Source organism: Taudactylus pleione, unplaced genomic scaffold, assembly GCF_031769625.1.
Source record: "Taudactylus pleione unplaced genomic scaffold, aTauple2 ptg000005l, whole genome shotgun sequence".
In the NCBI taxonomy this organism is placed as follows: domain Eukaryota; kingdom Metazoa; phylum Chordata; class Amphibia; order Anura; family Myobatrachidae; genus Taudactylus; species Taudactylus pleione.
The window spans coordinates 22,854,142-22,877,884 of record NW_028284408.1 but is presented as its reverse complement, the minus strand read 5'-3'; positions in this window follow the sequence as shown (position 1 = coordinate 22,877,884).

Below are 23,743 nucleotides of genomic sequence, written 5' to 3'. Positions count from 1 at the left end.
TGATTTTCCTGAATCTGCCAATAAAAGTAAAATAGCCGTCATTGTCTACTCTAGGCAATAATATTGTCTATTTCCCTGTTATTTATGCAGCTTGGCCTTAAAAAGACATTTTCATAGCAGTTGCCGTTTATTTGTGTAACCTAACAGGGTGTGTGGCACTGCATGAGTTAACCTGGCATATAACTCATTGCTGTCATGGGAAGTCATCTATTTTGCTTTACATAACACCTTCTCATTACTAGATCACCAGACCATAAACCATACAGTCTTCTCTTTCATGGGCTACAGGCAATCATGAATAATACACATATGCTACTGTCAGGAAAGAAATGATGCAAAGTATTCATTGGCCTGACAGCATTTTCTTACAGGTTTGCTTGTAACCATAAAATACAGGTATTCATGCCCTATCTGGAAATCTGTTTTTAGCCACCGATAAGAATGAATGTAGCTTTTCACAGGTCGGATGTTTCCTTTCCTGGAATGTTTGAGCAGTGCTGCAGAGAGGGTGTTAGGGGCAAGAGGATCGGTGACCAAGGTAGCAATTCCAATATAGATGTTAGATGTAAACACACACGGGACTAAATGTAATACATAGGCATAATGGTTAATAGAGGAGCAATGAGTACCTATGATATTCATTGGTAAAGTAAATCATATTAGGGAAATGGGAGAAGGGAGTGAGACTTCCTGGACCAGGAAATGAAACCAGCTACCTGCCTTAATTCCTTTGTGGAGATGAATAACACCGTCTTTCCCCATTGCCCTGCATGTGCCTGCTGTACATACAGAAGGAGTAAAGTAGTATTGGCCCCCGATTCACAATAAATTAATACAGTGAGTATTCTAATGATTGAAATCTGTGTACATTATTATCCAGTCTTCTAGAGGTCTCTTTTATAAGAACACACAATCAGGCATTGCAAATTACGTAATGTACTTATCAGATTACATAAATGGATATATATTGAGAATATATTAAGGATCCATTTATGAAGCGGAGATAAGCCAAATTCAGAGATCAGACATTTCTCAGGAGAGGCCGGAAGCCCCGGGGGAGGCGGCTACCATGTAAAAGAGCTTAGAGGACACCTAATGAAGCCCCCCACAAGTGTCTTGTATTTATTTTAATATTTACTTTACATGCAGACTACGGGTGCCTGCGGGTCCTTAATGTCCGGGGATGTAGGCACTTGTGGCTTGCTGGGACCTGTAGGCCGCCTGTAAAGAACAACCATGAACCCCGCACCTGCTGCCACCAACAGGCTTGGACTGGGCTACCAGGGAGTCGGGTAAATCCCCAGTGGCTCCCCACACTGGCTGGGGGGCGGGGCCATGCAGAGGCAGACTGGTTCTATGGGGAGGGCCATTTTCAGGGGGTTACGGGCATGGGCACAAAATGACAGGGAAGCCCCATCTACAGCGCTGGCAGCAGTGGACCACTCATCCTCAACCGCAACTACAACAGGCACCCTGACTTCAGCCGCGGCAGCACGACCCCCCCCCCCACGCCGGCAGCAGTGGGTCCCGATCCTCACTGCTAGCAGAGACCTTCCTTTCTTCAGCCGCAGCAGCAGAGTCCTCCCTGTCGATAGCCACGGCAGCAGGTCCCCACTCTTCTGCCACGGTAGCAGAACGGGCCCCCCTGTCTTCAGTCACGGTAGCAGAGCCGGCCCCCCACTCCTCAGCTGCGGTAGCAGAATGGGCCCACCGCGGGTGGCAGCAGCAGATGACCTTCAGCAGCGGTAGCAGAGCGGCCCCCCACTTCTCAGCCACGGTAGCAGAGCGGGCCCCTAGTCCTTCTCACTGGCAGAAGCAGGTGCCCTACCCTCAGCAGCATCAGGTGCCAAATTCCTCCCCTCCCTCAGTGCCGGCAGAAGCAGGTCCTGGTTCTCAGCGCCAGCAGCAGACTCTCCATAGAGCTATTGTGGCCAGGGGAGCAGGGGAGCTCTTTCTCTTCTCTGCTGTGTGGATTATTACTCTACTGCTAGTTCCTGACCACCTCACCTACACTGAGCAATGGGACTGGAACTGGGACTGGTGAGTGAATATTTATATTGCAAACTCACTAATATAGCTTTAATTGTGGACATTTGCTGCTAGTCCCCCCTGATGCACTCTTCCACTTTCCCACCACCCAACAGTAAAACTTATGCTATGCCCATTTAATTCCAAGTGGCCATCCTCCAGTGTAGTTTTGTACCTATCAGCACACATCAGTTATTGTCCCACCCATAGCCTCCTGCAGAATGAGCGCTGCACTGTCTAGTGGGTGTTGCAGTCAGAGTCGTAACTAAACTTTTTGGTGCCCTGGGCCAGAAAGAACATTGGCGCCCCCCTCCACCTATTTTTAAAATAGGTACATAAGACGAGTGCCTGACTTGTCTTGTTCAATGATAAAGGGGTACTGATCCCTTTGTACCACTGTTATCTAGGTGTCACTCCCAAATTCAATGTGAATCCAAGGGATGCAGTGATGAAACACAATAATTATTCAGTATAATCCACTAGATCAAGATGAAGGAGAGTGCTGGTGAAGCTGCACCTGCATTGTCCATCAGAACAGCAGTGCACAGGGGCTGGTTGGCAACTTTTAGCCTGGGGAGCAAATGCACGCAGGCGGCCCTGGCAGAGGAGTAGCGTGTAGCCAGGGTGCCCGGAGCACGTGCATGCTATTGCCCCCCTGAAGTGTTCCAGGGAGGAGGAGGATCCATATGGGATTGATGTAAAGTTAAAATAAAGATATGGGGCAGCCCCCTGTAGTGGTGCCCATATGCAGTGCCCCCCTGTGCCCCAGGAAAGGACCCCCTTATGCAGGCCTCCAGTAGTGCCCCCAGTAGTGATCCCCCCATGCAGTGCCCCTTATATAGTGTCCCCAGTAGTGGTTCTCATGTGCAGTGCCCCTTGTGCCCCCAGTAGTAAGCCCCTTATATAGTGCCCCAAGTAGTGGTCCCCCCTGTGCAGTGCCCCTTGTGCCCCCAGTAGTGGTACCCCCTATGCAGTGCCCCTTATATAGTGCTCCCAGTAGCAGTCCACCCCCCCATGCAGTGCCCCCAATAGTGGTAACCCTTATGCAGTGCCCCTTAAATACTGGCCCCAGTTGTAGTCTCCCCCCTATGCAGTACCCCCAGTATTGCCCTTTATATAGAGCCCCCAGCAGTGGTCCCCCGATGCAGTGCCCCAGTGATAGTCCCCTCCCCCCTATGCAGTGCCCCTAGTAGTAGTCCCATCCCCTTGTAGTGCCCCTTGTAGTAGTCCCCGTGTAGTGCCCCCAGTAGTAGTAGTAGTAGTCCCCCCTTGTAGTATCCCCAGTAGTAGTATTCCCCCAGTAGTAGTCCTCCCAGTTGTAGTCCCCCCTTGAAGTGTCCCCAGTAGTAGTCCCCACTAGTGGTCCCCCCCTTGTAGTGCCCCCAGTAGTAGTCCCCCCCCACGTGTAGTGACCCCTGTAGTGGTCTCCCCCTTGTAGTGCCACCAGTAGTGGTCCCCCCCTTGCAGTGCAGTAGACACACGTAATATAAAAAAAACAATTACCTGAATGCCCGCTCCCGCCGCCGCCATCTGCTCCTCCGTCCGTCCTCCCAGGCCGGCCCGCTCTGCATTTTGGGAGAGACGTCATGACGTCTCTCCCATTACCCACTGCAGGAGCCGGAAGATGGAGTGGCTCCTGCAGTAGGCGCAGCAGCAGTCAATGAGAGTCTGACAGACTCTCATTGGCTGCTAATTAAAACAAATACACAGCTGCCGGCGCCGGCGGCTGTGTGTTTGTCAGTCACTGTGTAGTGCTGACTGAACTCCGTCCGGTCAGCACTACATGCGCGGTGCAGCTGTGTCACAGAGACACAGACTGCCCGCGGCCCGCAAGGCGCTGCGGCCCGGGGGGCACATGGCGCCCTGCCCCCGGCCCAGCCCACCTCTGGCAGTGCACTAGCCTGGAGCTGGCAGTGTAGATCACTGAATTGACAGGCCCGAACAGCGTCCCCTGCCCTGTGCCGTGGCACATGTCGCACCACCTACTTACGGCCCTGGTCAGACTGTTCACCTCTCTCTATCCAGGTACCAACTGAGGCTCTGATCCATAAACCCCACTGATTCCTGCACATGTCCCTTACCCACACATTTCTGACCTCTACACAAATATGATCCCTGCACCACTCTGATGCCTATACTCCTGAACACCTTCCATGGCTGTCTTTCTGCCACTTTCCACGGCTGTCCCTCTATCACATTCCACGGCTGCTCCCTCCGACTTTCATCGCTATCTCCACCTTCCATTACTGTCCCTCTGCCACCTTCCATGACTGTCTCTCTGCCACCTTTCATGGCTGTCTCTCTGCCACCTTTCATGGCTGTCCCTCTGCCGGCTTTCACGGCTGTCCCTCTGCCACCTTCCACGGCTGTCCTTCTGCCACCCTTCCATGGCTGTCCCCTTCCACCTTTCATGACTGTCCCTCTGCCACCTTCCATGGCTATCTCTCTGCCACCTTTCACGGCTGTCTCTCTGCCACCTTTCACGGCTGTCCCTCTACCACCTTCCACGGCTGTCCCTTTGCCACCCTTCCACAGTTGTCCCTCTATCACCTTCCACGGCTGTCCCCCTCCACCTTTCATGGCTATCTCTGCCTTCCATGACTGTCCCTCTGCCACCTTCCATGGCTGTCCCTCTGCCACCTTCCATGGCTGTTTCTCTGCCACCTTTCACAGCTGTCTCTCTACCACCTTTCACGGCTGTCCCTCTGCCACCCTTCCATGGCTGTCCCCCTCCACCTTTCATTGTTCCTCTGCCACCTTCCATGACTGTCCCTCTGCCACCTTCCATGACTGTCCCTCTGCCACCTTCCATGGCTATCTCTCTGCCACCAGGGGACTTAGGGTTAGGCACCCCCTTGGGACTTAGGTTTAGACGGCGGGGAAGGGGGTGTTAGGTTTAGGCACTTAGAGGGGGGATTAGGGTTAGGCACTGGGAGGAAGGTTAGGGTTAGGCCCCCCTATGGGAGGGTTAGGGGTAGAAATAGGTTAGTAAGTACTTACCTTAGGACGATCAGGATTTCCTCCTCTGCCGGGATGCCACTGTCGGGATTCCATCCGCCGGGCATGGGTCGGGTGGTAAATCATACCGATTCCCTCTGCACCTTACCCAATAGTCCTTCTGCAGTTTCCCCAGCTGTCCCTCTGCATTTTCTCCAACTGTCCCTCTGCACCTTACCCAATAGTCCTTCTGCAGTTTCCCCAGCTGTCCCTCTGCATTTTCCCCAACTGTCCCTCTGCACCTTACCCAATAGTCCTTCTGCATTTTCCCCAACTGTCCCTCTGCATTTTCCCCAGCTGTCCCTCTGCATTTTCCCCAGCTGTCCCTCTGCATTTTCTCCAGCTGTCCCTCTGCATTTTCTCCAGCTGTACCTCTGCACCTTACCAAACGTCCCTCTGCATTGTCCCCAACTGTCCCTCTGCACCTTCCACAGCTGTCATTCTGCCCCACTGGCATTTATGCCTTTGCCCACTTTTTCATATGTGCTTCAGTCCCATTTCACATTCACGCCTTCACCCCATGCCAAGTGGCTGCCAATCAGAAATAGTGTAGATGAATGGATAGATACACAATAATGCTATTATTATTAGACTAAAGCAGGCACAGATAAAATGTATTAGACCAAATTGGTCACTGCGCTGTCTGAGAATGCATAATATTATGCTGTTTCCTTTGTGGGATGGTCATGCACCTCTCGTTATAGACCACACCTACACAATGGTTGGTCACACCCCTGCGACGGGCCCCTGCCTCTACATTTCCTTGGTGGGCCCTTAATGCCCCAGTCTGACACTGGCCACCAGGGGTGCAGTACATAACACTTGACTGAAAGCTCGGGAGGGGGACGACACCATTTTATTTTTTTGGGATCCCCATGTTCCGAGGAATTCCAGCCCTGGGCTGACTAGTTTAGGGGTGGTTAATGTGATGGCTGGGGGGATCCCACACAGATTGTACCCCCTGCTATGGCATTATCCTCCTGGCTGGTTCAGCCTGGTGCTGGTTACTGTTAAATAGGGGGTACCCTAGGCTATTTTTTTGTAAGGGGGGATGTTAATCAACCAGTGCCTCCCCAGTCATTGACCTCATCGCACATCACTGGTACATTGCCAGCAGGGGTGTCGGAACAATTTTATTTTGGGGGGCAACATAAAATCGTTTTGGCGTCCGTGTCCCCCTCCCCTCCACTTGCCACTCCCCTCCTGGCCCCCCATCCCTCTCTCACTCTTACCTGCGCGCACGACGCATAGCCATTAGCCAGCCCAGGGACTCAGACTCACTGTAGTGGCGGCCACGGACGGTCAGGGGCTGTGGTTTAGGTGCAATGTGCTGTGTTTTAACTTAAAGACCGTACATTACACATCCTCCTCCGTGCAGCCTATTGCACAGCCCATGATCGTCTGCGGGGGTCAGCACCTTTTAAATCTTTTGGGGGGGGCAAACCGCCCCCTTGCCCCCCCTGTTCTGATGTCCATGATTTCCAGATTTTTCCCGCCAAATTTTGAATCTCAGGAAGAGGCAAAATGTCATCTATCATGGACGAAAGTCTCATACTTTTGAGAGTCAGTGTAGGGACTGACCAGAATGGGAAGACCGTGACGTGCTTGGTCAGCTTTACAAATTATTGCAATACTTTGGAACTAACATATCCTGGAATTAAAAGTACAGTTTGGAATATAATGGTGAGTGCTGAGTTTGTAATGATTTTTTTATTTAAATGGTGTGGTCACATACCACTGGCATCGCAGATGTTTGAGTGCAGCGTATCAAAGCCAATTGTTTATGTAAAATTTTTGTGGCCACACTTGCTCTTGCACCCCAAGTTCCCATATGTAAGTCAAATTTTGACAGCTTATCCCCCAGGTGTCATTAATTAATATGCTTGGGTTTGGTTCTGTCTCTTTAAGTCAGTGAGCCAGCACTTCAACCCATAGAAGAAGCATAATGTTTTTTTTTTTTTTTTTAAATCTATGTGATACCTGGAGCCAAATGATGCAAAACAATGCTTATATTTTTGAGAGTCAGTGTAGGGACTGACCAGAATGGGAAGACCATGATGTGGTTGGTCGGCTTGACAAATTATTGCAATACTTTGGAACTAACATTACCTGGAATTAAAAGTACAGTTTGGAATATAATGATGAGTGCTGAGCAGTGGCGTAACTAGGGGGGGTCGAGCGGGGCACGTGCCCTGGGCACTGTTGGACCCGGTGGTGGGGAAGGGGGGATGCCGCCGGGTCCAACAGCAGCACTATACACTAAAACAAACACACCGCCGCCTAGTACATTTACTGACAGTGAGTGTACTACCCGGCGGTGGTGTGTTTGTTGTACGAGCCAATAAGAGTCAGACAGACTCTTATTGGCTGCTGTTGCTCCCAGAGCCAGGGCCGGGGTGGAGCTCACTCATGAGCTCCGCCTTCCGGCTCCAATGGTGGGTGAAAGGAGAGACAAGGATTGGGGTAAGTATAATTTTGTGTTCTGTGTGACTGTCTTTTTGTGTGTAAGGAGCACTGCATAGGGGGCACTGTATAAGTGGCACTACTGGGGCACTGTATTATGGGCACTACTGGGAGCATTGTATAAGGGGCACTACTGGGGGTACTGCATAAGGGGCACTACTGAGGGCACTGCATAAAGGGCACTACTACTGAGGGCACTGCATAAGGGGCACTGCTACTGGGGGAATTGTATAAGGGGCACTGCTACTAGGGGCACTGCATAAGGGGCACTACCACTGGGGGCATTGCATAAGGGGCATGAAAAGGAATGTTTCCAAAGTGACGAGAAACTGTGGCATGTCATGTTGACATGCACCCATTTTTCAGTGGCCACGTTCCTTATGGCATGTGGCCATGCCCACTTTTTGCCACACCTTTAACGCGCACACAGTTGGGGGGGGCATTTTTTTATCTTGCCCTGGGTGCCAAATACACTAGTTACACCACACATCACTGGAGTTTGTATGATGTGTATATATATATATATATATATATATATATATAAAAATATATATATGTGAAAATGCCGGCACTCCACACTAACAGAATACTTGCCCGGGTGCCCCCTCTAATGGTCAAAAGTGGCCAAACATACAAAAGAAACACAGCGGCACTTGCAGGACTGATGTAAATAAGACTCACGACTCCAGAGGGTCAATGTTCAACGTTTCAGTCTGATGAATTTTATCAAGAACAGAAAAACAGTGATACAGTACATACCTATATACCTATACCTAGTGACATCCCATAATACAAGCGTGCAATCTGCCCAGCGACGTCCGCCGAGTGAGTGACGTCACAGGAGCGGGACCTGCGTGCCCGTCATGATGCGGCTACTGGTAGCATCGTTGTCATGGTGAAATACCATGGCAACCCGGCTCTACCATGTACATACATGTGTATAGCGGCTGTAAGCTTCTCCATACTCCGTGAACAATACTTCCGGGCTGGAGGACACAGCGTGCGCTGTGCAAATGTAAACATGACAATAGACATAATGTGACATAAGTCATAAACAGACACAATAAATACATAAAAGTCAACAATCGCTCTGGGAAATGCGGGCAGGTTGGTAAGTGTGGTAAACGGCAGAATAAAAAAGGTGGACATCTGGGACAAAAATACCAAATGGTGAAAAAAATGAAGAACAATGGGCCTCATTCAGACCCGCTCGCAAGCGCTATGGGCTCACAAGCGGGTCAATGGTGGGGCACTGCGCACGCATGTATATATATATTAGGGGTGTGCACCGGCCACTTTTCGTGTTTTGGTTTTGGATCTGGATCTTTCTTCGTGTTTTGGATCTGGATTGGTTTTGCCAAAACCACCCTTCCGTGTTTTGGGTTCTGGGTTTTGTGTTTTGGATCTGTATTTTTTTTTTAAAAAGCATAAAAACAGCTAAAATCACAGAATTTGTTGGTTTCTCTGCTCCTATGCTATTATTAACCTCAATAACCTTAATTTCCACTCATTTCCAGTCTATTCTGAACACCTCACACCTCACAATAGTGTTTTCATGTCCAAAAGGTTGCACCGAGGTAGCTGGATGACTATGCTAAGCGACACGAGTGGGCGGCACAAACACGTGACCCATCTAGGAGTGACACTGCAGTGGCAGACAGGATGGCAGTTAGAAAAACTAGGCCCCAAACTGTACATAATGCAAAGAAAAAAAAGAAGTGCAAGATGGAATTGTCCTTGGGCCCTCCCACCCACCCTTATGTTGTATAAACAGGACATGCACACTTTAACAAATCAATCATTTCAGCGCCAGGGTCTGCCACACAACTGTGGCTGAAATGATTGGTTCGTTTGGGCCCCCACAAAACAAGCTGGCAATTAATGTGTCCCTGCACAAACTGGCTCTACGGAGGCAAGATGTCATCCTCATCCTCCTCATCCACCGATTCCTCACCCTCTTCAGTGTGTACATCCTCATCCTCACAAAGTATTAACTCGTCCCCACTTGAATCCACCACCACAGGTCCCTCTGTACCTTCTGGAGGCTGGTCTCCCTGGAAGAGCTGATAATTCATTTTGATGAACATCATCTTCTCCACATTCTGTGGAAGCAACCTCCTACGCCTTTCGCTGACAAGGTTCCCGGCTGCACTAAACACTCTTTCGGAGTACACACTGGAGGGGGGGCAACTCAGGTAAAATAGAGCCAGCTTGTACAGGGGCCTCCAAATTGCCTCTTTTTCCTGCCAGTACAGGTATGGACTGTCTGACATGCCTACTTGGATGCTGTCACCGATGTAATCCTCCACCATTCTGTCAATGGTGACAGTATCATATGCAGTGACAGTAGACATGTCAGAAATTGTTGCCAGGTCCTTCAGTCCGGACCAGATGTCCAAACTTGGTCCTGCCTGCCCTGCATCACCGCCAGCGGGTTGCTTAGGTTACCTAAGTTTTTTCCTGGCAGCCCCAGTTGCGGGAGAAAATGAAGAAGGAGCCGTTGACGTGTCACGTTCCGCTTCAGCTGACAGTGTGTTCACCAGCAGGTCTTTGCACCTCTGCAGGCTTATGTCGGCCGGAAAGAGAGACACCACATAGGCTTTAAACCTAGGATCAAGCACGGTGGCCAAAATGTAGTGGTCTGATTTCAACAGATTGACCACCCTGGAATCCTGGCAAAGCGAATGAAGGGCTTCATCCACAAGTCCCACATGCCGAGCGGAATCGCTCCGTCTTAGCTCCTCCTTCACTTTCTCCAGCTGCTTCTGCAAAAGCCTGATGAGGGGAATGACCTGACTCAAGCTGGCTGTGTCTGAACTGACTTCACGTGTGGCAAGTTCGAAGGGCTGGAGAACCTTGCACAACACGGAAATCATTCTCCACTGCGCTTGAGTCAGGTGCATACCCCCTCCTTTGCCTATGTCATAGGTGGATGTATAGGCTTGTATGGCCTTTTGCTGCTCCTCCATCCTCTGAAGCATATAGAGGGTTGAGTTCCACCACGTCACAACCTCTTGCTTCAGGTGATGGCGGGGCAGGTTCAAGAGTGTTTGCTGGCGCTCCAGTCTTCGGCACGCAGTCGCTGAATGGCGAAAGTGGCCAGAAATTTTTCGGGCCACCCAAAGCGTCTCCTGCACGCCCCTGTCGCTTTTCAGAAAATTCTGCACCACCAAGTTTATTGTGTGAGCAAAACATGGGACGTGCTGGAATTTGCCCAGATGTAATGCCCGCACAATATTGGTGGCGTTGTCAGATATCACAAATCCCCAGGAGAGTCTAAGTGGGGTAAGCCACTGGGCGATGATTTCCCTCAGTTTCTCTAAGAGGTTGTCGGCGGTTGTGCCTCTTACTGAAACCGGTGATACACAGTGTAGCCTGCCTTGTAACGAGCTGGCGTTTCTGAGATGCTGCTACTGGTGACGCTGCTGCTGTTGCTGCGTAAGGTGATACATCTACCCAGTGGGCTGTCACAGTCATATAGTCCTTAGTCTGCCCTGTTCCACTTGTCCACATGTCCGTGGTTAAGTGGACATTGTGTACAACGGCATTTTTCAGGACACTGAGTACACTTTTTCTGACGTTTCTGTACAGTCTCGGTATCGCCTGCCTAGTGAAGTGGAATCTAGACGGGATTTGGAACCGGGGACACACTACTTCCATCAATTGTCTAAATCCCACTGCACTAATGGCGGATACCGGACGCACGTCTAACACCAACATAGCAGTCAAGGCCTCAGTTATACGTTTTGCTTCAGGATGACTGCTGTCGTACTTCATCCTCCTCGCTAAGGACTGTTGGAGGGTCAATTGTTTAGTAAAAGTAGTGGTGTTCCTACTTCCTCTCTGGGATGATGAACGACTCCCAGCAGCAGCAACAGCAGCAGCGGCAGCAGTAGGCGTAGCAATGCAGGATCCTCCAGAGGAATCCCGGATAGGAGAGTCAGTCATGCCAGTGACATGGCCTGCAGGACTACTTCCGATCCTGACTAAGGAGGAAATTGACGAGGAGGGAGTTGACGGTGTGGTTTGCAGGCGCTTGGATACAACAGGACAACGGGATTTAGGTGTCCCTGGACTGCTTACGGTCTTAGCCAAAGTTTCTGAACTTGACAGTAACTTTTTATGAACGCGCTGCAGGTGCCGTATAAGGGAGGATGTTCCTAGGTGGTTGACGTCCCTACCCCTACTTATTTCACCTTTACATATGGTACATATGGCAAGACAGTTGTTGTCCGGATTTGGATAGAAATATTGCCAGACCAAAGAGGTGGAATGTTTGGTCTTCTGCCCAGGCATGACCGTGATGGGCTTTTTCATCCCACGGACAACAACTGTCTCCCCCGGAGCCTGATTTAAACAAACCACATCACCATCAGAATCCTCCTCGCCAACTTCCTCCTCAGCGCCAGCTACACCAGTATCCTCATCCTGTTGTACTTCAACAGTGACATCTTCAATTTGCATATCAGCAAGTGGACTGTGGGTGCTCCTTTCAGCACTTGCAGGGGGCGTGCAAATGGTGGAAAGAGCCACCTCTTCCCGTCCAGTGCTGGGAAGGTCAGGCATCGCAACCACCACCACACTTGGACTCTCCTTGGGGATTTGTGATATCTTCTTAGAAAGCACAGTTCTTCGCTGTGCTTTTGCCAGCTTAACTCTTTTGATTTTTTTAGTGGGAGGAGGGCTTCCATCGTCATGTGAAGCTGAACCACTAGTCATGAACATACTAGGGATCGACCTTAGCCGTTCCTTGCCACTCCGTGTCGTAAATGGCATATTGGCAAGTTTACGTTTCTCTTCAGCTGATTTAAATGTCTTTTTCAAGGTCATTTTCCTGAACTTTGCCATTTGGGATTGTATGTGCCCTCTACTATGACATTGGGCATCGGCCTTGGCAGACGACGTTGATGGCATGTTATCGTCTATGTCATGACTAGTGGCAGCAGCTTCAGCACTAGGAGGAAGTGGTTCTTGATCTTTCTCTATTTTATTTTTATCGGAGAAAGTTTGGTCCTCCATTTATGTTATATCGATTTGATATATACGTGCGGCTAAACACAGAAAATAATTTTTTTTTTGGTTTGGACTGGAGTGTACTTTGTGGGTTACAGCACCCTTTAACGGTCAAGCCAGCCGGCCCTTTACTTATGACACAGGCGCACTCTTGGCACTACTTTGTTGATGCACGTGCGGCTACTGCGCACACAATTCACAAACACAGAAAATAATTTTTTTTTGGTTTGGACTGGAGTGTACTTTCGGGGGTTACAGCACCCTTAACGGTCAAGCCAGCCGGCCCTTTACTTATGACACAGGCGCACGCTTGGCACTACTTTGTTGATGCACGTGCGGCTACTGCGCACACAATTCACAAACACAGAAAATAATTTTTTTTTGGTTTGGACTGGAGTGTACTTTCGGGGTTACAGCACCCTTTAACGGTCAAGCCAGCCGGCCCTTTACTTATGACACAGGCGCACGCTTGGCACTACTTTGTTGATGCACATGCGGCTACTGCGCACACAATTCACAAACACAGAAAATTATTTTTTTTTGGTTTGGACTGGAGTGTACTTTCGGGGGTTACAGCACCCTTTAACGGTCAAGCCAGCCGGCCCTTTACTTATGACACAGGCGCACGCTTGGCACTACTTTGTTGATGCACGTGCGGCTACTGCGCACACAATTCACAAACACAGAAAATAATATTTTTTTTGGTTTGGACTGGAGTGTACTTTGGGGGTTACAGCACCCTTTAACGGTCAAGCCAGCCGGCCCTTTACTTATGACACAGGCGCACGCTTGGCACTACTTTGTTGATGCACGTGCGGCTACTGCGCACACAATTCACAAACACAGAAAATAATTTTTTTTTGGGTTTGGACTGGAGTGTACTTTGTGGGTTACAGCACCCTTTAACGGTCAAGCCAGCCGGCCCTTTACTTATGACACAGGCGCACGCTTGGCACTACTTTGTTGATGCACGTGCGGCTACTGCGCACACAATTCACAAACACAGAAAATAATTTTTTTTTTGGTTTGGACTTGAGTGTACTTTGGGGGTTACAGTACCCTTTAACGGTCAAGCCAGCCGGCCCTTTACTTATGACACAGGCGCACGCTTGGCACTACTTTGTTGATGCACGTGCGGCTACTGCGCACACAATTCACAAACACAGAAAATAATTTTTTTTTGGTTTGGACTGGAGTGTACTTTCGGGGGTTACAGCACCCTTTAACGGTCAAGCCAGCCGGCCCTTTACTTATGACACAGGCGCACGCTTGGCACTACTTTGTTGATGCACGTGCGGCTACTGCGCACACAATTCACAAACACAGAAAATAATTTTTTTTTTGGTTTGGACTGGAGTGTACTTTGGGGGTTACAGCACCCTTTAACGGTCAAGCCAGCCGGCCCTTTACTTATGACACAGGCGCACGCTTGGCACTACTTTGTTGATGCACGTGCGGCTACTGCGCACACAATTCACAAACACAGAAAATAATTTTTTTTTTGGTTTGGACTTGAGTGTACTTTGGGGGTTACAGCACCCTTTAACGGTCAAGCCAGCCGGCCCTTTACTTATGACACAGGCGCACGCTTGGCACTACTTTGTTGATGCACGTGCGGCTACTGCGCACACAATTCACAAACACAGAAAATAATTTTTTTTTGGTTTGGACTGGAGTGTACTTTCGGGGGTTACAGCACCCTTTAACGGTCAAGCCAGCCGGCCCTTTACTTATGACACAGGCGCACGCTTGGCACTACTTTGTTGATGCACGTGCGGCTACTGCGCACACAATTCACAAACACAGAAAATAATTTTTTTTTTGGTTTGGACTGGAGTGTACTTTGGGGGTTACAGCACCCTTTAACGGTCAAGCCAGCCGGCCCTTTACTTATGACACAGGCGCACGCTTGGCACTACTTTGTTGATGCACGTGCGGCTACTGCGCACACAATTCACAAACACAGAAAATAATTTTTTTTTTGGTTTGGACTGGAGTGTACTTTCGGGGGTTACAGCACCCTTAACGGTCAAGCCAGCCGGCCCTTTACTTATGACACAGGTGCACGCTTGGCACTACTTTGTTGATGCACGTGCGGCTACTGCGCACACAATTCACAAACACAGAAAATAATTTTTTTTTTGGTTTGGACTGGAGTGTACTTTCGGGGGTTACAGCACCCTTAACGGTCAAGCCAGCCGGCCCTTTACTTATGACACAGGCGCACGCTTGGCACTACTTTGTTGATGCACGTGCGGCTACTGCGCACACAATTCACAAACACAGAAAATAATTTTTTTTTTGGTTTGAACTGGAGTGTACTTTCGGGGGTTACAGCACCCTTAACGGTCAAGCCAGCCGGCCCTTTACTTATGACACAGGCGCACGCTTGGCACTACTTTGTTGATGCACGTGCGGCTACTGCGCACACAATTCACAAACACAGAAAATAATTTTTTTTTGGTTTGGACTGGAGTGTACTTTCGGGGGTTACAGCACCCTTTAACGGTCAAGCCAGCCGGCCCTTTACTTATGACACAGGCGCACGCTTGGCACTACTTTGTTGATGCACGTGCGGCTACTGCGCACACAATTCACAAACACAGAAAATATATTATTTTTTTAGCACTTGGGGGGAGCACCCCTGATGGACAGAGCACCCCCTGGACAACACTACAGCACTCCTTTAGGACTGGGACACTGCACAGGACTTTGGAGTGGACACAGCCCCTATGGAGAACTGACTGCACAACACAGTCCAGCCAGCCCCTATGGACTTTGAAGTAGTGGACACAGCCCCTATTAACAACAGCAGCACAGCACAACACAGCCAGCCCCTATGGACTTTGAAGTAGTGGACAACAGCAGCACTAAACTACACTACACTACACAGCCCTAACTCCCACCCTCCCTCTTCACTGTCCACAGCCGAGTGAGAAAATGGCGCCGACGCGGGTACCTTATATAGGATCCAAAACCCGCGAGACCCGGAAGGCGGGATGATGACGTTTTGCCTCGATTTCAGATCCGAGTCAGGCGGGAAAAGTCGAGCCTGACTCGGATCGGACTCGGATCGGGGGGGCTCGGGGGGGTTCGGATTTCAGAAATCCGAACCCGCTCACCCCTAATATATATGTATATATATCTATATATATAATTATATATACACACACACACAAGTCTAATGTCAAGCGCCGTATGGAGTGATGTAAAGCACATCGACACTGGACTGTGGAGCAGTGGAAATGTGTTCTGTGGAGTGACAAATCACACTTCTCTGTTTGGCAGTCAGATGGGCAAGTCTGGGTTTGGCGGATGCCAGGAGAACGTTACCTGCCTGACTACATTGATCCAAGCCAGCTTAGTTGTTCCTGCCTTACTCGGATCTCTCAAATCGAGGCAAAACCATAGAGACAAAATTTTGCGGCTCGCGAGCTTTTGTCTCTGTATATAAGGGGCGCGGCGGGTACTATTTCACTCCGGTTGTGGAGACTGAACAGGGAGGGTGGGTAGTGTAGGGCTAGGGAGAGGTGATGTGCTGTTCTGTCTGCTGTGTCCTGGGCTGGTGCTGATCCATTCTGGGCTGGTGTTGTTGTGCTGTGTCCATCTAGGCTGTTGCTGATCCATATGGGCAGGTGCTGTCTGCTGCATCCATCTGGGCCCAAGTTCTGGACCCCCCTGAAAAAAAATAAATATTTTTTTGTGTAATATATATTTGTCTGTGTGCGTGTTAGGCTTAACCACAAGATCTAGCAAGTGGGCAACGCAACCTAGTGCTGCCGGACTCCAGTCGTCATCTATCTGTGCTCTGGGCCCAAGTTCTGGAGCTGGAAAAAAAATAAAACATATTGGCCCTCATTCAGAGCCGCTCGTTAGCGGCAGTACGCTCGTTCCGAGCGATGTTTGCACATCTGCGCATGCGTACGGTTTTTAGTACGTATGCGCGAACCAGTCAGTGCGGCCGAAAATCGTTGGTACGCAATATAGCGAGGGCCTGCTATTTTGAGTGACAGAATGAGGCGTATGTGGGTGGTAACAGGGGAAGGTGCTTGAAAATGGGGAGTGGAGATCCGAACGCAGGCGTGCTTAAAGGTCAAAACGGGCGTTTTATGGGTGTGCATATTTAAAACAGCAATGTCATTGACCACGTCACTGGGTTATTTTATAGCCAGAACTGCTCGCAAATTTGTGGTAGCAAACACCAACCACAAGAATAGCGAGCAGTTCATACGCTGGTCGATGTACTCGATTAATCTAATAAATAGCGGACATGACGTAGGATGCGAGCGGCCAGGGGGCGTTTTTAACAAATAAACGAGCGTATGTTTTGCTCGCTCGTTCAGACTTAGAGGTGTGAACAGACTGCAATGTGCGTACGGATCATTTGAATAGCCACCCCTTGTTTTTAAACGAGCGACCACAAATAGCGAACGGCTCTGAATCAGGCCCATTGTCTTTTTTTTCAAATAATTGTCTGTGTGTCTGTGCGAGTTAGGCTTAGCCACACAAGATCTAGCAAGTCGGCAACGCAGCCTAGTGCTGTCCAACTCCAGTCGTCATCAATCTGTGCTCTGGGCCCAAGTTGTGGACCGGCAAAAAAAAAAAAAACATAGTATTTTTTTGTAATTTTTTTTTCTGTGTGTGCATTTTGTAACCGCACCTTGGCTACAGTATTGGTGCTTGTGATACTGCTTCAAGACCGCAGAAAATACGGAGGGCTGTCACATGACAGGAGAGCAAGGCCAAAGAACCACATGTAGCTGCCGCCAGCAGTGCAAGGCCATCAAGTTCCTCGTCCTCTATGAAGGCCCATGCCCCAGGGCTTAAGTCATGCCATCGATATGGTAAAGCTACTTTTACTGAAGTTAAGAAAAAAAATTGAAAGGAAATTTGCCTTTAGATAAATAAAAAATTGGCAATATGCCATTCACTACACGAAGTGGCAAGGAAAGGATAAGACCTTATGTGAGCCAGACCTAAATACTAGTGTACTGGAGGATCCTCCAAGTTCCAACATTTGTGTGCCCTCTGTAAATGTGGGGAAGGGCAGTCAACATATTGCAGACAAAGTCAGTGAGGATGCTTCTGTGGAGTTGGACATGGAGGAGGAGGATATTTTGGTAGTTGAAGGTGCTAAGGATGATGAGGATATTGATGATGAAGATGTTGGTGATGAGGATGTTGATGCCAAGGATGTCCTTTGTGTAAGTAAGGCAACAGCGGTTGCCCATGGACTGAAAAAGCCAAAGCCCATTGTTGTCATGCCAGGACAAAAGACAAAAAAAATCCACTTCTCACGTTGGAATTATTTCCACCCCAATCTGGACAACAGTTGTCAAGCCATATGTAACCATTGCAAAACAAGAGGGAGGGACCTAAACCACCTAGGAACCTCCTCCTTGTTACATCACTTGGAGCACATTCATCAAATATGAAAGTGTATGTTGCCAAGTTCCAAAACTCAAAACGTAACAAGTCCAGTGTCTCTACCTGCTACATCTCTGTGGGATCCAAGCGCCTTCGATCTCCAACACCAACACCTGCATCATCATTAACATCCTCATTCGTGATCGGAAATAATTTAAAAAAACAATTGACTATTAAACAGTCCTTTGATAGAGGAAGTAAGTATAACAGCTGTCACCCAGTTTCACAGCGGATCACTGACGCCATGACGGCTGTGCTAGTATTAGATGGTGAATTAATAAAAAAATGAGGATGATAGTGTGGAGGAAGTGCAAAAGGAGGATGAGGGGGAAATTTGTGTCCTATCTGACGCTAATGTGGATGTTGATGATAAGGATGTGGTTTGCGTAAATCAGCCACCAGTGGCAGCAGTTCTTGCTAATGATAAAAAGTAAGCCAGAAAAGCAATGTCTTGGGTGTGGAATTATTTTAATCTAAATTCTGACAGTTGTGAAGGCATCTGTTCCATTTGTAAAGCCAAAGTTAGCAGAGGAAGGGACGTTAACCATCTAGGCACCTCCTCCCTGTTACGTAATTTGCAGCAAGTTCATGCAATTTGTTTAACAAATTTATAATTTCTAACTTAATAACAAACAGTCCTGTATCAGCTACCAGCAGTTTGGACCAGCACATGCAATCTCCACCACCAACACCCTCATCTTCAACCTCCTCCTTAATAATTGAAGGTAGTACTTTCAAAAAATGTTTTGTGGGGGCCCAAACAAACCAAGGAGTTCAGCCACGAAAGTGTCAGTCCTAGTAGCTAAAGTGCTTGGTTTGTTAAACTGTGCATGTCCTTTTTAATATCCCACATAAGAGTGGGTGGGAGGGACAATTCCATCTTGCATCTCTTTCCTTTACATTTGGCACAATTTGGGGCATTGCCGACTGACATTATTATAGTTTATTAAACTGCCATCCTGTCTGCCACTGCTGTGTGGCAATGTTTCATAGATGTCCTATATTTTTTTAAACTGCCGTGTGTTTGTGCTACTGCTCTGTTGCTTACTTTAGCCAGCCAGCTCGCTGCAGCCTTTGGCCTGTATTGGTGAAAAATAGTGAAATCATTATTGTGAGCTGTGAGGTGGTTAAAAATGCCTAGAAATGCCTGAAAATCATGGTTATTAAGGTTAATAATACTGTAGGAACAAAAACAGGCCCAAATTATGTGGTTTTAGCTGTTTATATAATTTTTGGGAAAAAATACAGATCCAAAACCAAAACCTAAAAACAAAGCACCAAGGAAAAAAATCCAAAACCAGATTCAGATCCAAAACCAGGGGAGATCCAGATCCAAAACACGAGGGTCGGCGCACATCTCTAGTGACAATGCCACTGACAGGTAAGGAATGGGGAGGCCCAGGCCTCCATCAGGCCCCCCCATCAACCCTGGGCCCACCCCCTCTAATGGCACCCCTGCACAAAATGGCTGCAATTCTGGGGGGCTACGGTAACCAGACTTAGAACCATATACTAATGCAGCTATCCGCATAGCCTCATGCCACTGGTTTTCCAGCCGTAACATACATCATTAGTAACGGCACTTACACCTAACCCCATGCTGGGTGCGTAAGAACCATCTGATATAGACATTCGCCATATGCACGCCTCAGAATAACAGGGAACTACATACCCATGACACTTCCATGACACAGTTCTCTTGCTTGTGTCCTAAAGGTAGCTGCCCAGTTATAATATAAAAATGTCCATTTCACAATACCAAAGAGCTGGTTGCAGTCGTAGCCTCCATCAATGTGCGTATGTGTGGTGCGCAGTTTATACATTATCGCTAGATATGTCCTCTTTTTTACTTTATTAACATTGTCTATTATCAGGGCCGTATTAATAATGTGACTGTTGGGACTGCAGTCCTAGGCTTCTAACTGGAAATAAGTCCATCAACCTTCAGCTGAAGTCCCCAGCTCTGTGCCCTGCTTGGATAAAGTCTCTGCAGAACTTTCTAATAAAGTTTGAATGGAAGCTGCTGTCTTCCACATCATGTGAACTCCTCTGCACACTGCAGGGAAGTTACATGACTCACACAGCACATTGGAGGTGAGAGTTCTGTGAACACCCCTCTCCTTCCTTACTCTGCGGGGCCCTGTCTGGAAAGGTTATAGCCTTTCAGTGATTGGGGGTCATATGTGGAACACCAGTTCAGTTTGGGAGTTATGTATCATGGAGGGAGGTTTCTTTGGCATATTGGGTGGTCTGAGTGCCATGTGAGCCGATGTGGGGGGCATGTGATTATGTCTCAGTGGCATGTGGGCTTATCTATGACGTGGGAGGCTTTTTTGGAGGTCTAAGTGTCATGTTGGGAGGCAAAGTCACCTGGGATGGAGTGAGTGTAGGGGGAGGTGGAATCCATGTGGGGAGTTCTGGATGGCATATGGATGGTGGAGTTTTTAGGAACATGTGGGATCTGATGGAGGCGCGGCCTAATTGCAGATGTGGCCACGCCCCCTTAGGAAAATAATTGCAAATACTATTGCGCACCGAAGAGGGGGGCAGTGTAAGCCCCTCCGCCTGACGCAAATCCAGGGGGTGGCGATCAATGTGATCGCTCCCCACCCCACAGACAGAGTAGAGGAGACTGCTGCTGCTCCCACTGCAGCCCAGCACACAGCAGAGTGTGCTGACAGATAAGAGGGAGGGGACATCGGACCAGGGCCCCACCAGGCCCCTCCAACAAGCCCCCGGGAAATTAGTACCCACTCCCCCCTCTCTCATCACCCCTGGTGGCACCCCATCCCCATGCAATGTACAATTCATCAAGCTCCGATAAATAGACAATTGTTTGCATCCGTAAACAGAGAATCAGCCCCGAAGTTTTCAGCATGACATATCCAAACTCAAATCAGTGTAAAAATAAAGCTGTCCAGCGTTTGTGGGCTACATGCAACAGCAGCCAGTATATACCCTGCATGCAAAAATAATACATATATTTTCACCCCTTTCACTGCACACGGTTTGCTCCAGATACAAAGTTTTTGTTTGTTTTTTTGCTTTATTCTTAACTTATAGTCATCCCCTTAATGAGCAACGTCTACATAAATTGTGTGTTTGTACTTTTTTTTAAAGTTATATCTGTGTTCTATATAACAAATGTTTAGGGAAGTACAGTATGACCAGTCTTCACTTGTCACAATTTGTAACCCACATTTACATTGAATTGGATAAGTAACAAATGAAGATTGAATTTACAAAGCTGAAACTCCTGAATAGCTAAATTATCCCTATGGGTATTGGATTTTCTAAGAACTGTATTTAGTTCTGACTTAATAGCATTTTAACAACCACACAGATTCAGTTAGTCCAGAAATGTTCTTTATACGTTGGGAAAATGGAGCAGCAGGAATCGCCCAACCCAAAACATTGGTATGAAAAGACTTTTTCTCTTAATTCCACTGCTATGACTAATGCTAACAAACAGGGGGGGATTTCTGATGTGAAGGGTACTGGGTCACTTCAAATAATTACCTATAAAACCTTGCCTGAATGGCTTTTTAGGCATGTTATTGTTAAAGGTGTCAGACCGTCAACCCTACATGACCCCCATGAAAATAACCACTAACAAAATATTTTTACACAACATCATGTGAGCAGAGATGTGCCTGGGATGCTAAGCAGTAAGCACTGCAACCATCTGGACACATATTTTCCTACTAAACCACAGCCCTAAGTCTAAAGAAAATCCAGCAGGCAGTGATTTTTCTTATTAATATTTTCTATTTGTGTCTGTAGTAACTGTATGCAGCTGGATAGTGTTATTTTTCCATCTTTTTTAATAAATATTAAATATGTGTAGCAAACACAGATATTAGCTGTGACCCTATATACAGTAAGTAGGAAACATAGACACTACTATAGCTATAAGTACTACAGGGCTGATAGAGATTCGTTCAGGATCCCAACAGCGGTTATTCCAGCATTCACAATTCTGACGCTGGAATCCCGACACTTATCAGCATACCACCGCCGGCACCCCAAAGGTAAGTACCGTGGTTAGGGGGAGGGTTAGACACTTAGGGCAGATGGTTAGGTATAGGGTGCGGAGAGAGGGAGGTAAGGGTTAGGCACTAAGGGTGAGGTTAGGTTTAGGCATCGGGGAGGGAGGGTTAGGGTCAAGGGTTAGGTTAGTATAATGAAACCGTCGGAAGCACAACCGGCACCGGGCTTTGCAGAACCAGTCCTGGTTGCCAAAATACAGGTGACAAATTATGTAGGGGTCCCCTGTTTTAAGCGCAGCCAGCACTGAGTTCTGAGCCAGTCCTGGTTCTGGAAATACATGAGGAAAAAAATGTAGGGTCCCCCTGTATTATCCAGGACCAGCACCGGACTTTTTCTAGCGGGGGGCAAAATGCCACAGCCAGAGGAGCCCTTTCACTGGGGCCCCCCAGCCGAAGCATCACCCCTGAATGCTAGTCAGCCCAGGCCAGGGATCTCTGGGAAGCTGGAGACACCCCCAGTAAAGGAGTCCCCCTCTCCAGGGCACCCCAGGCTGATAGCCCAGGGCTATCCCCATCACCCCTGGGCGGTGGGTGTTGGGTTGATTGTGTAGTGTGGTGCATTTGTTGATAGCGAAAATATTGTCTTTTGCTATGGAACTGCAGGACCCAGCAAGCCTCCCCCGCATGCTGGTACTTGGAGAACCATAAGTACCAGCATGCGGGGCATTACGGGCCCGCTGGTACCTGTAGTTCCATTGCAAAAGAAATATAAAAAAAGACAGGGCATGCACACTGTTGACAGTAAGATTTTATTAACACATACATGCACATACACTATCTCACATACTCACCTAGTATCCTTTTAGCCCATCGGTCCTCTTCTCCAGTAGAATCCATAGAGTACCTGTAAAAAAATAATTAAAAAAAAATACTCACATCCTCCTATGCGTGGATCACGTCTTCTTCATTCCAAAGTAGGCAATCCAGGGTCTTGGCAAAACAAAAAAATGTATTTTGCGAGTCACAGACATTAGTACTGTCCTCTAAGGACAATACTACTCAAATGACGGCTCCCAGGCTTGCTGGGTCCTGTAGTCTTACTGCAAAAGACAATATTTTAACTTTCATATACACCACTCTACACTATCACCTCAGCATCCACTGGCCAGGTGTGCCAGGGATAGCCCCGTGCTATCAGTCCAGGCCTGGGGTACCCCGGAGAGGGGAACCAATCTATGGGAGTCCCCAACTCCCCAGGGATCCCCAGCCTGGGCTGACTAGCGGTCAGGGGTTATGCTTCGGCTGGGGGACCCAGTGAAAGGGCTCTCCTGACTGTGGCATTACCTCCCGCTAGAAAAAGTTTGGTGCTGGTTCTGGCATTTTTTTTTAATCTATATATACTTTTATTCATTTTTCTAACACAGATGCATGGATGGATCTCATTGATCCAGTCGGTTTTGAATACATTACAAATAAAGTGAATACCACACTGGGATTGGCGTTAGGCATATATATAAACAAAGGGAAATTTTCAAGTCAAAAAGGATAACAAATTTTCATACATAAAAAATGAAGACACAGAGGATAATCTCCTCCACAATGGTAAATAGTATATACTTAGTCCTTTATCAGTCCAATATACGCAAGTCTCCACAGATTAAATATCTAGTGAAGTTCCTCCACTCTTTATCCTTCTGAGTCATATTCCTCAAACATGGATAACCGAAAAAGAAAAGCCAGAAGCTATATTCATAGTGCAATATGTCTTTTACTTGCTCAAATAAAGAGTCTCTCTTATAAACACACAGTGCAGAGCGTACCCCAAC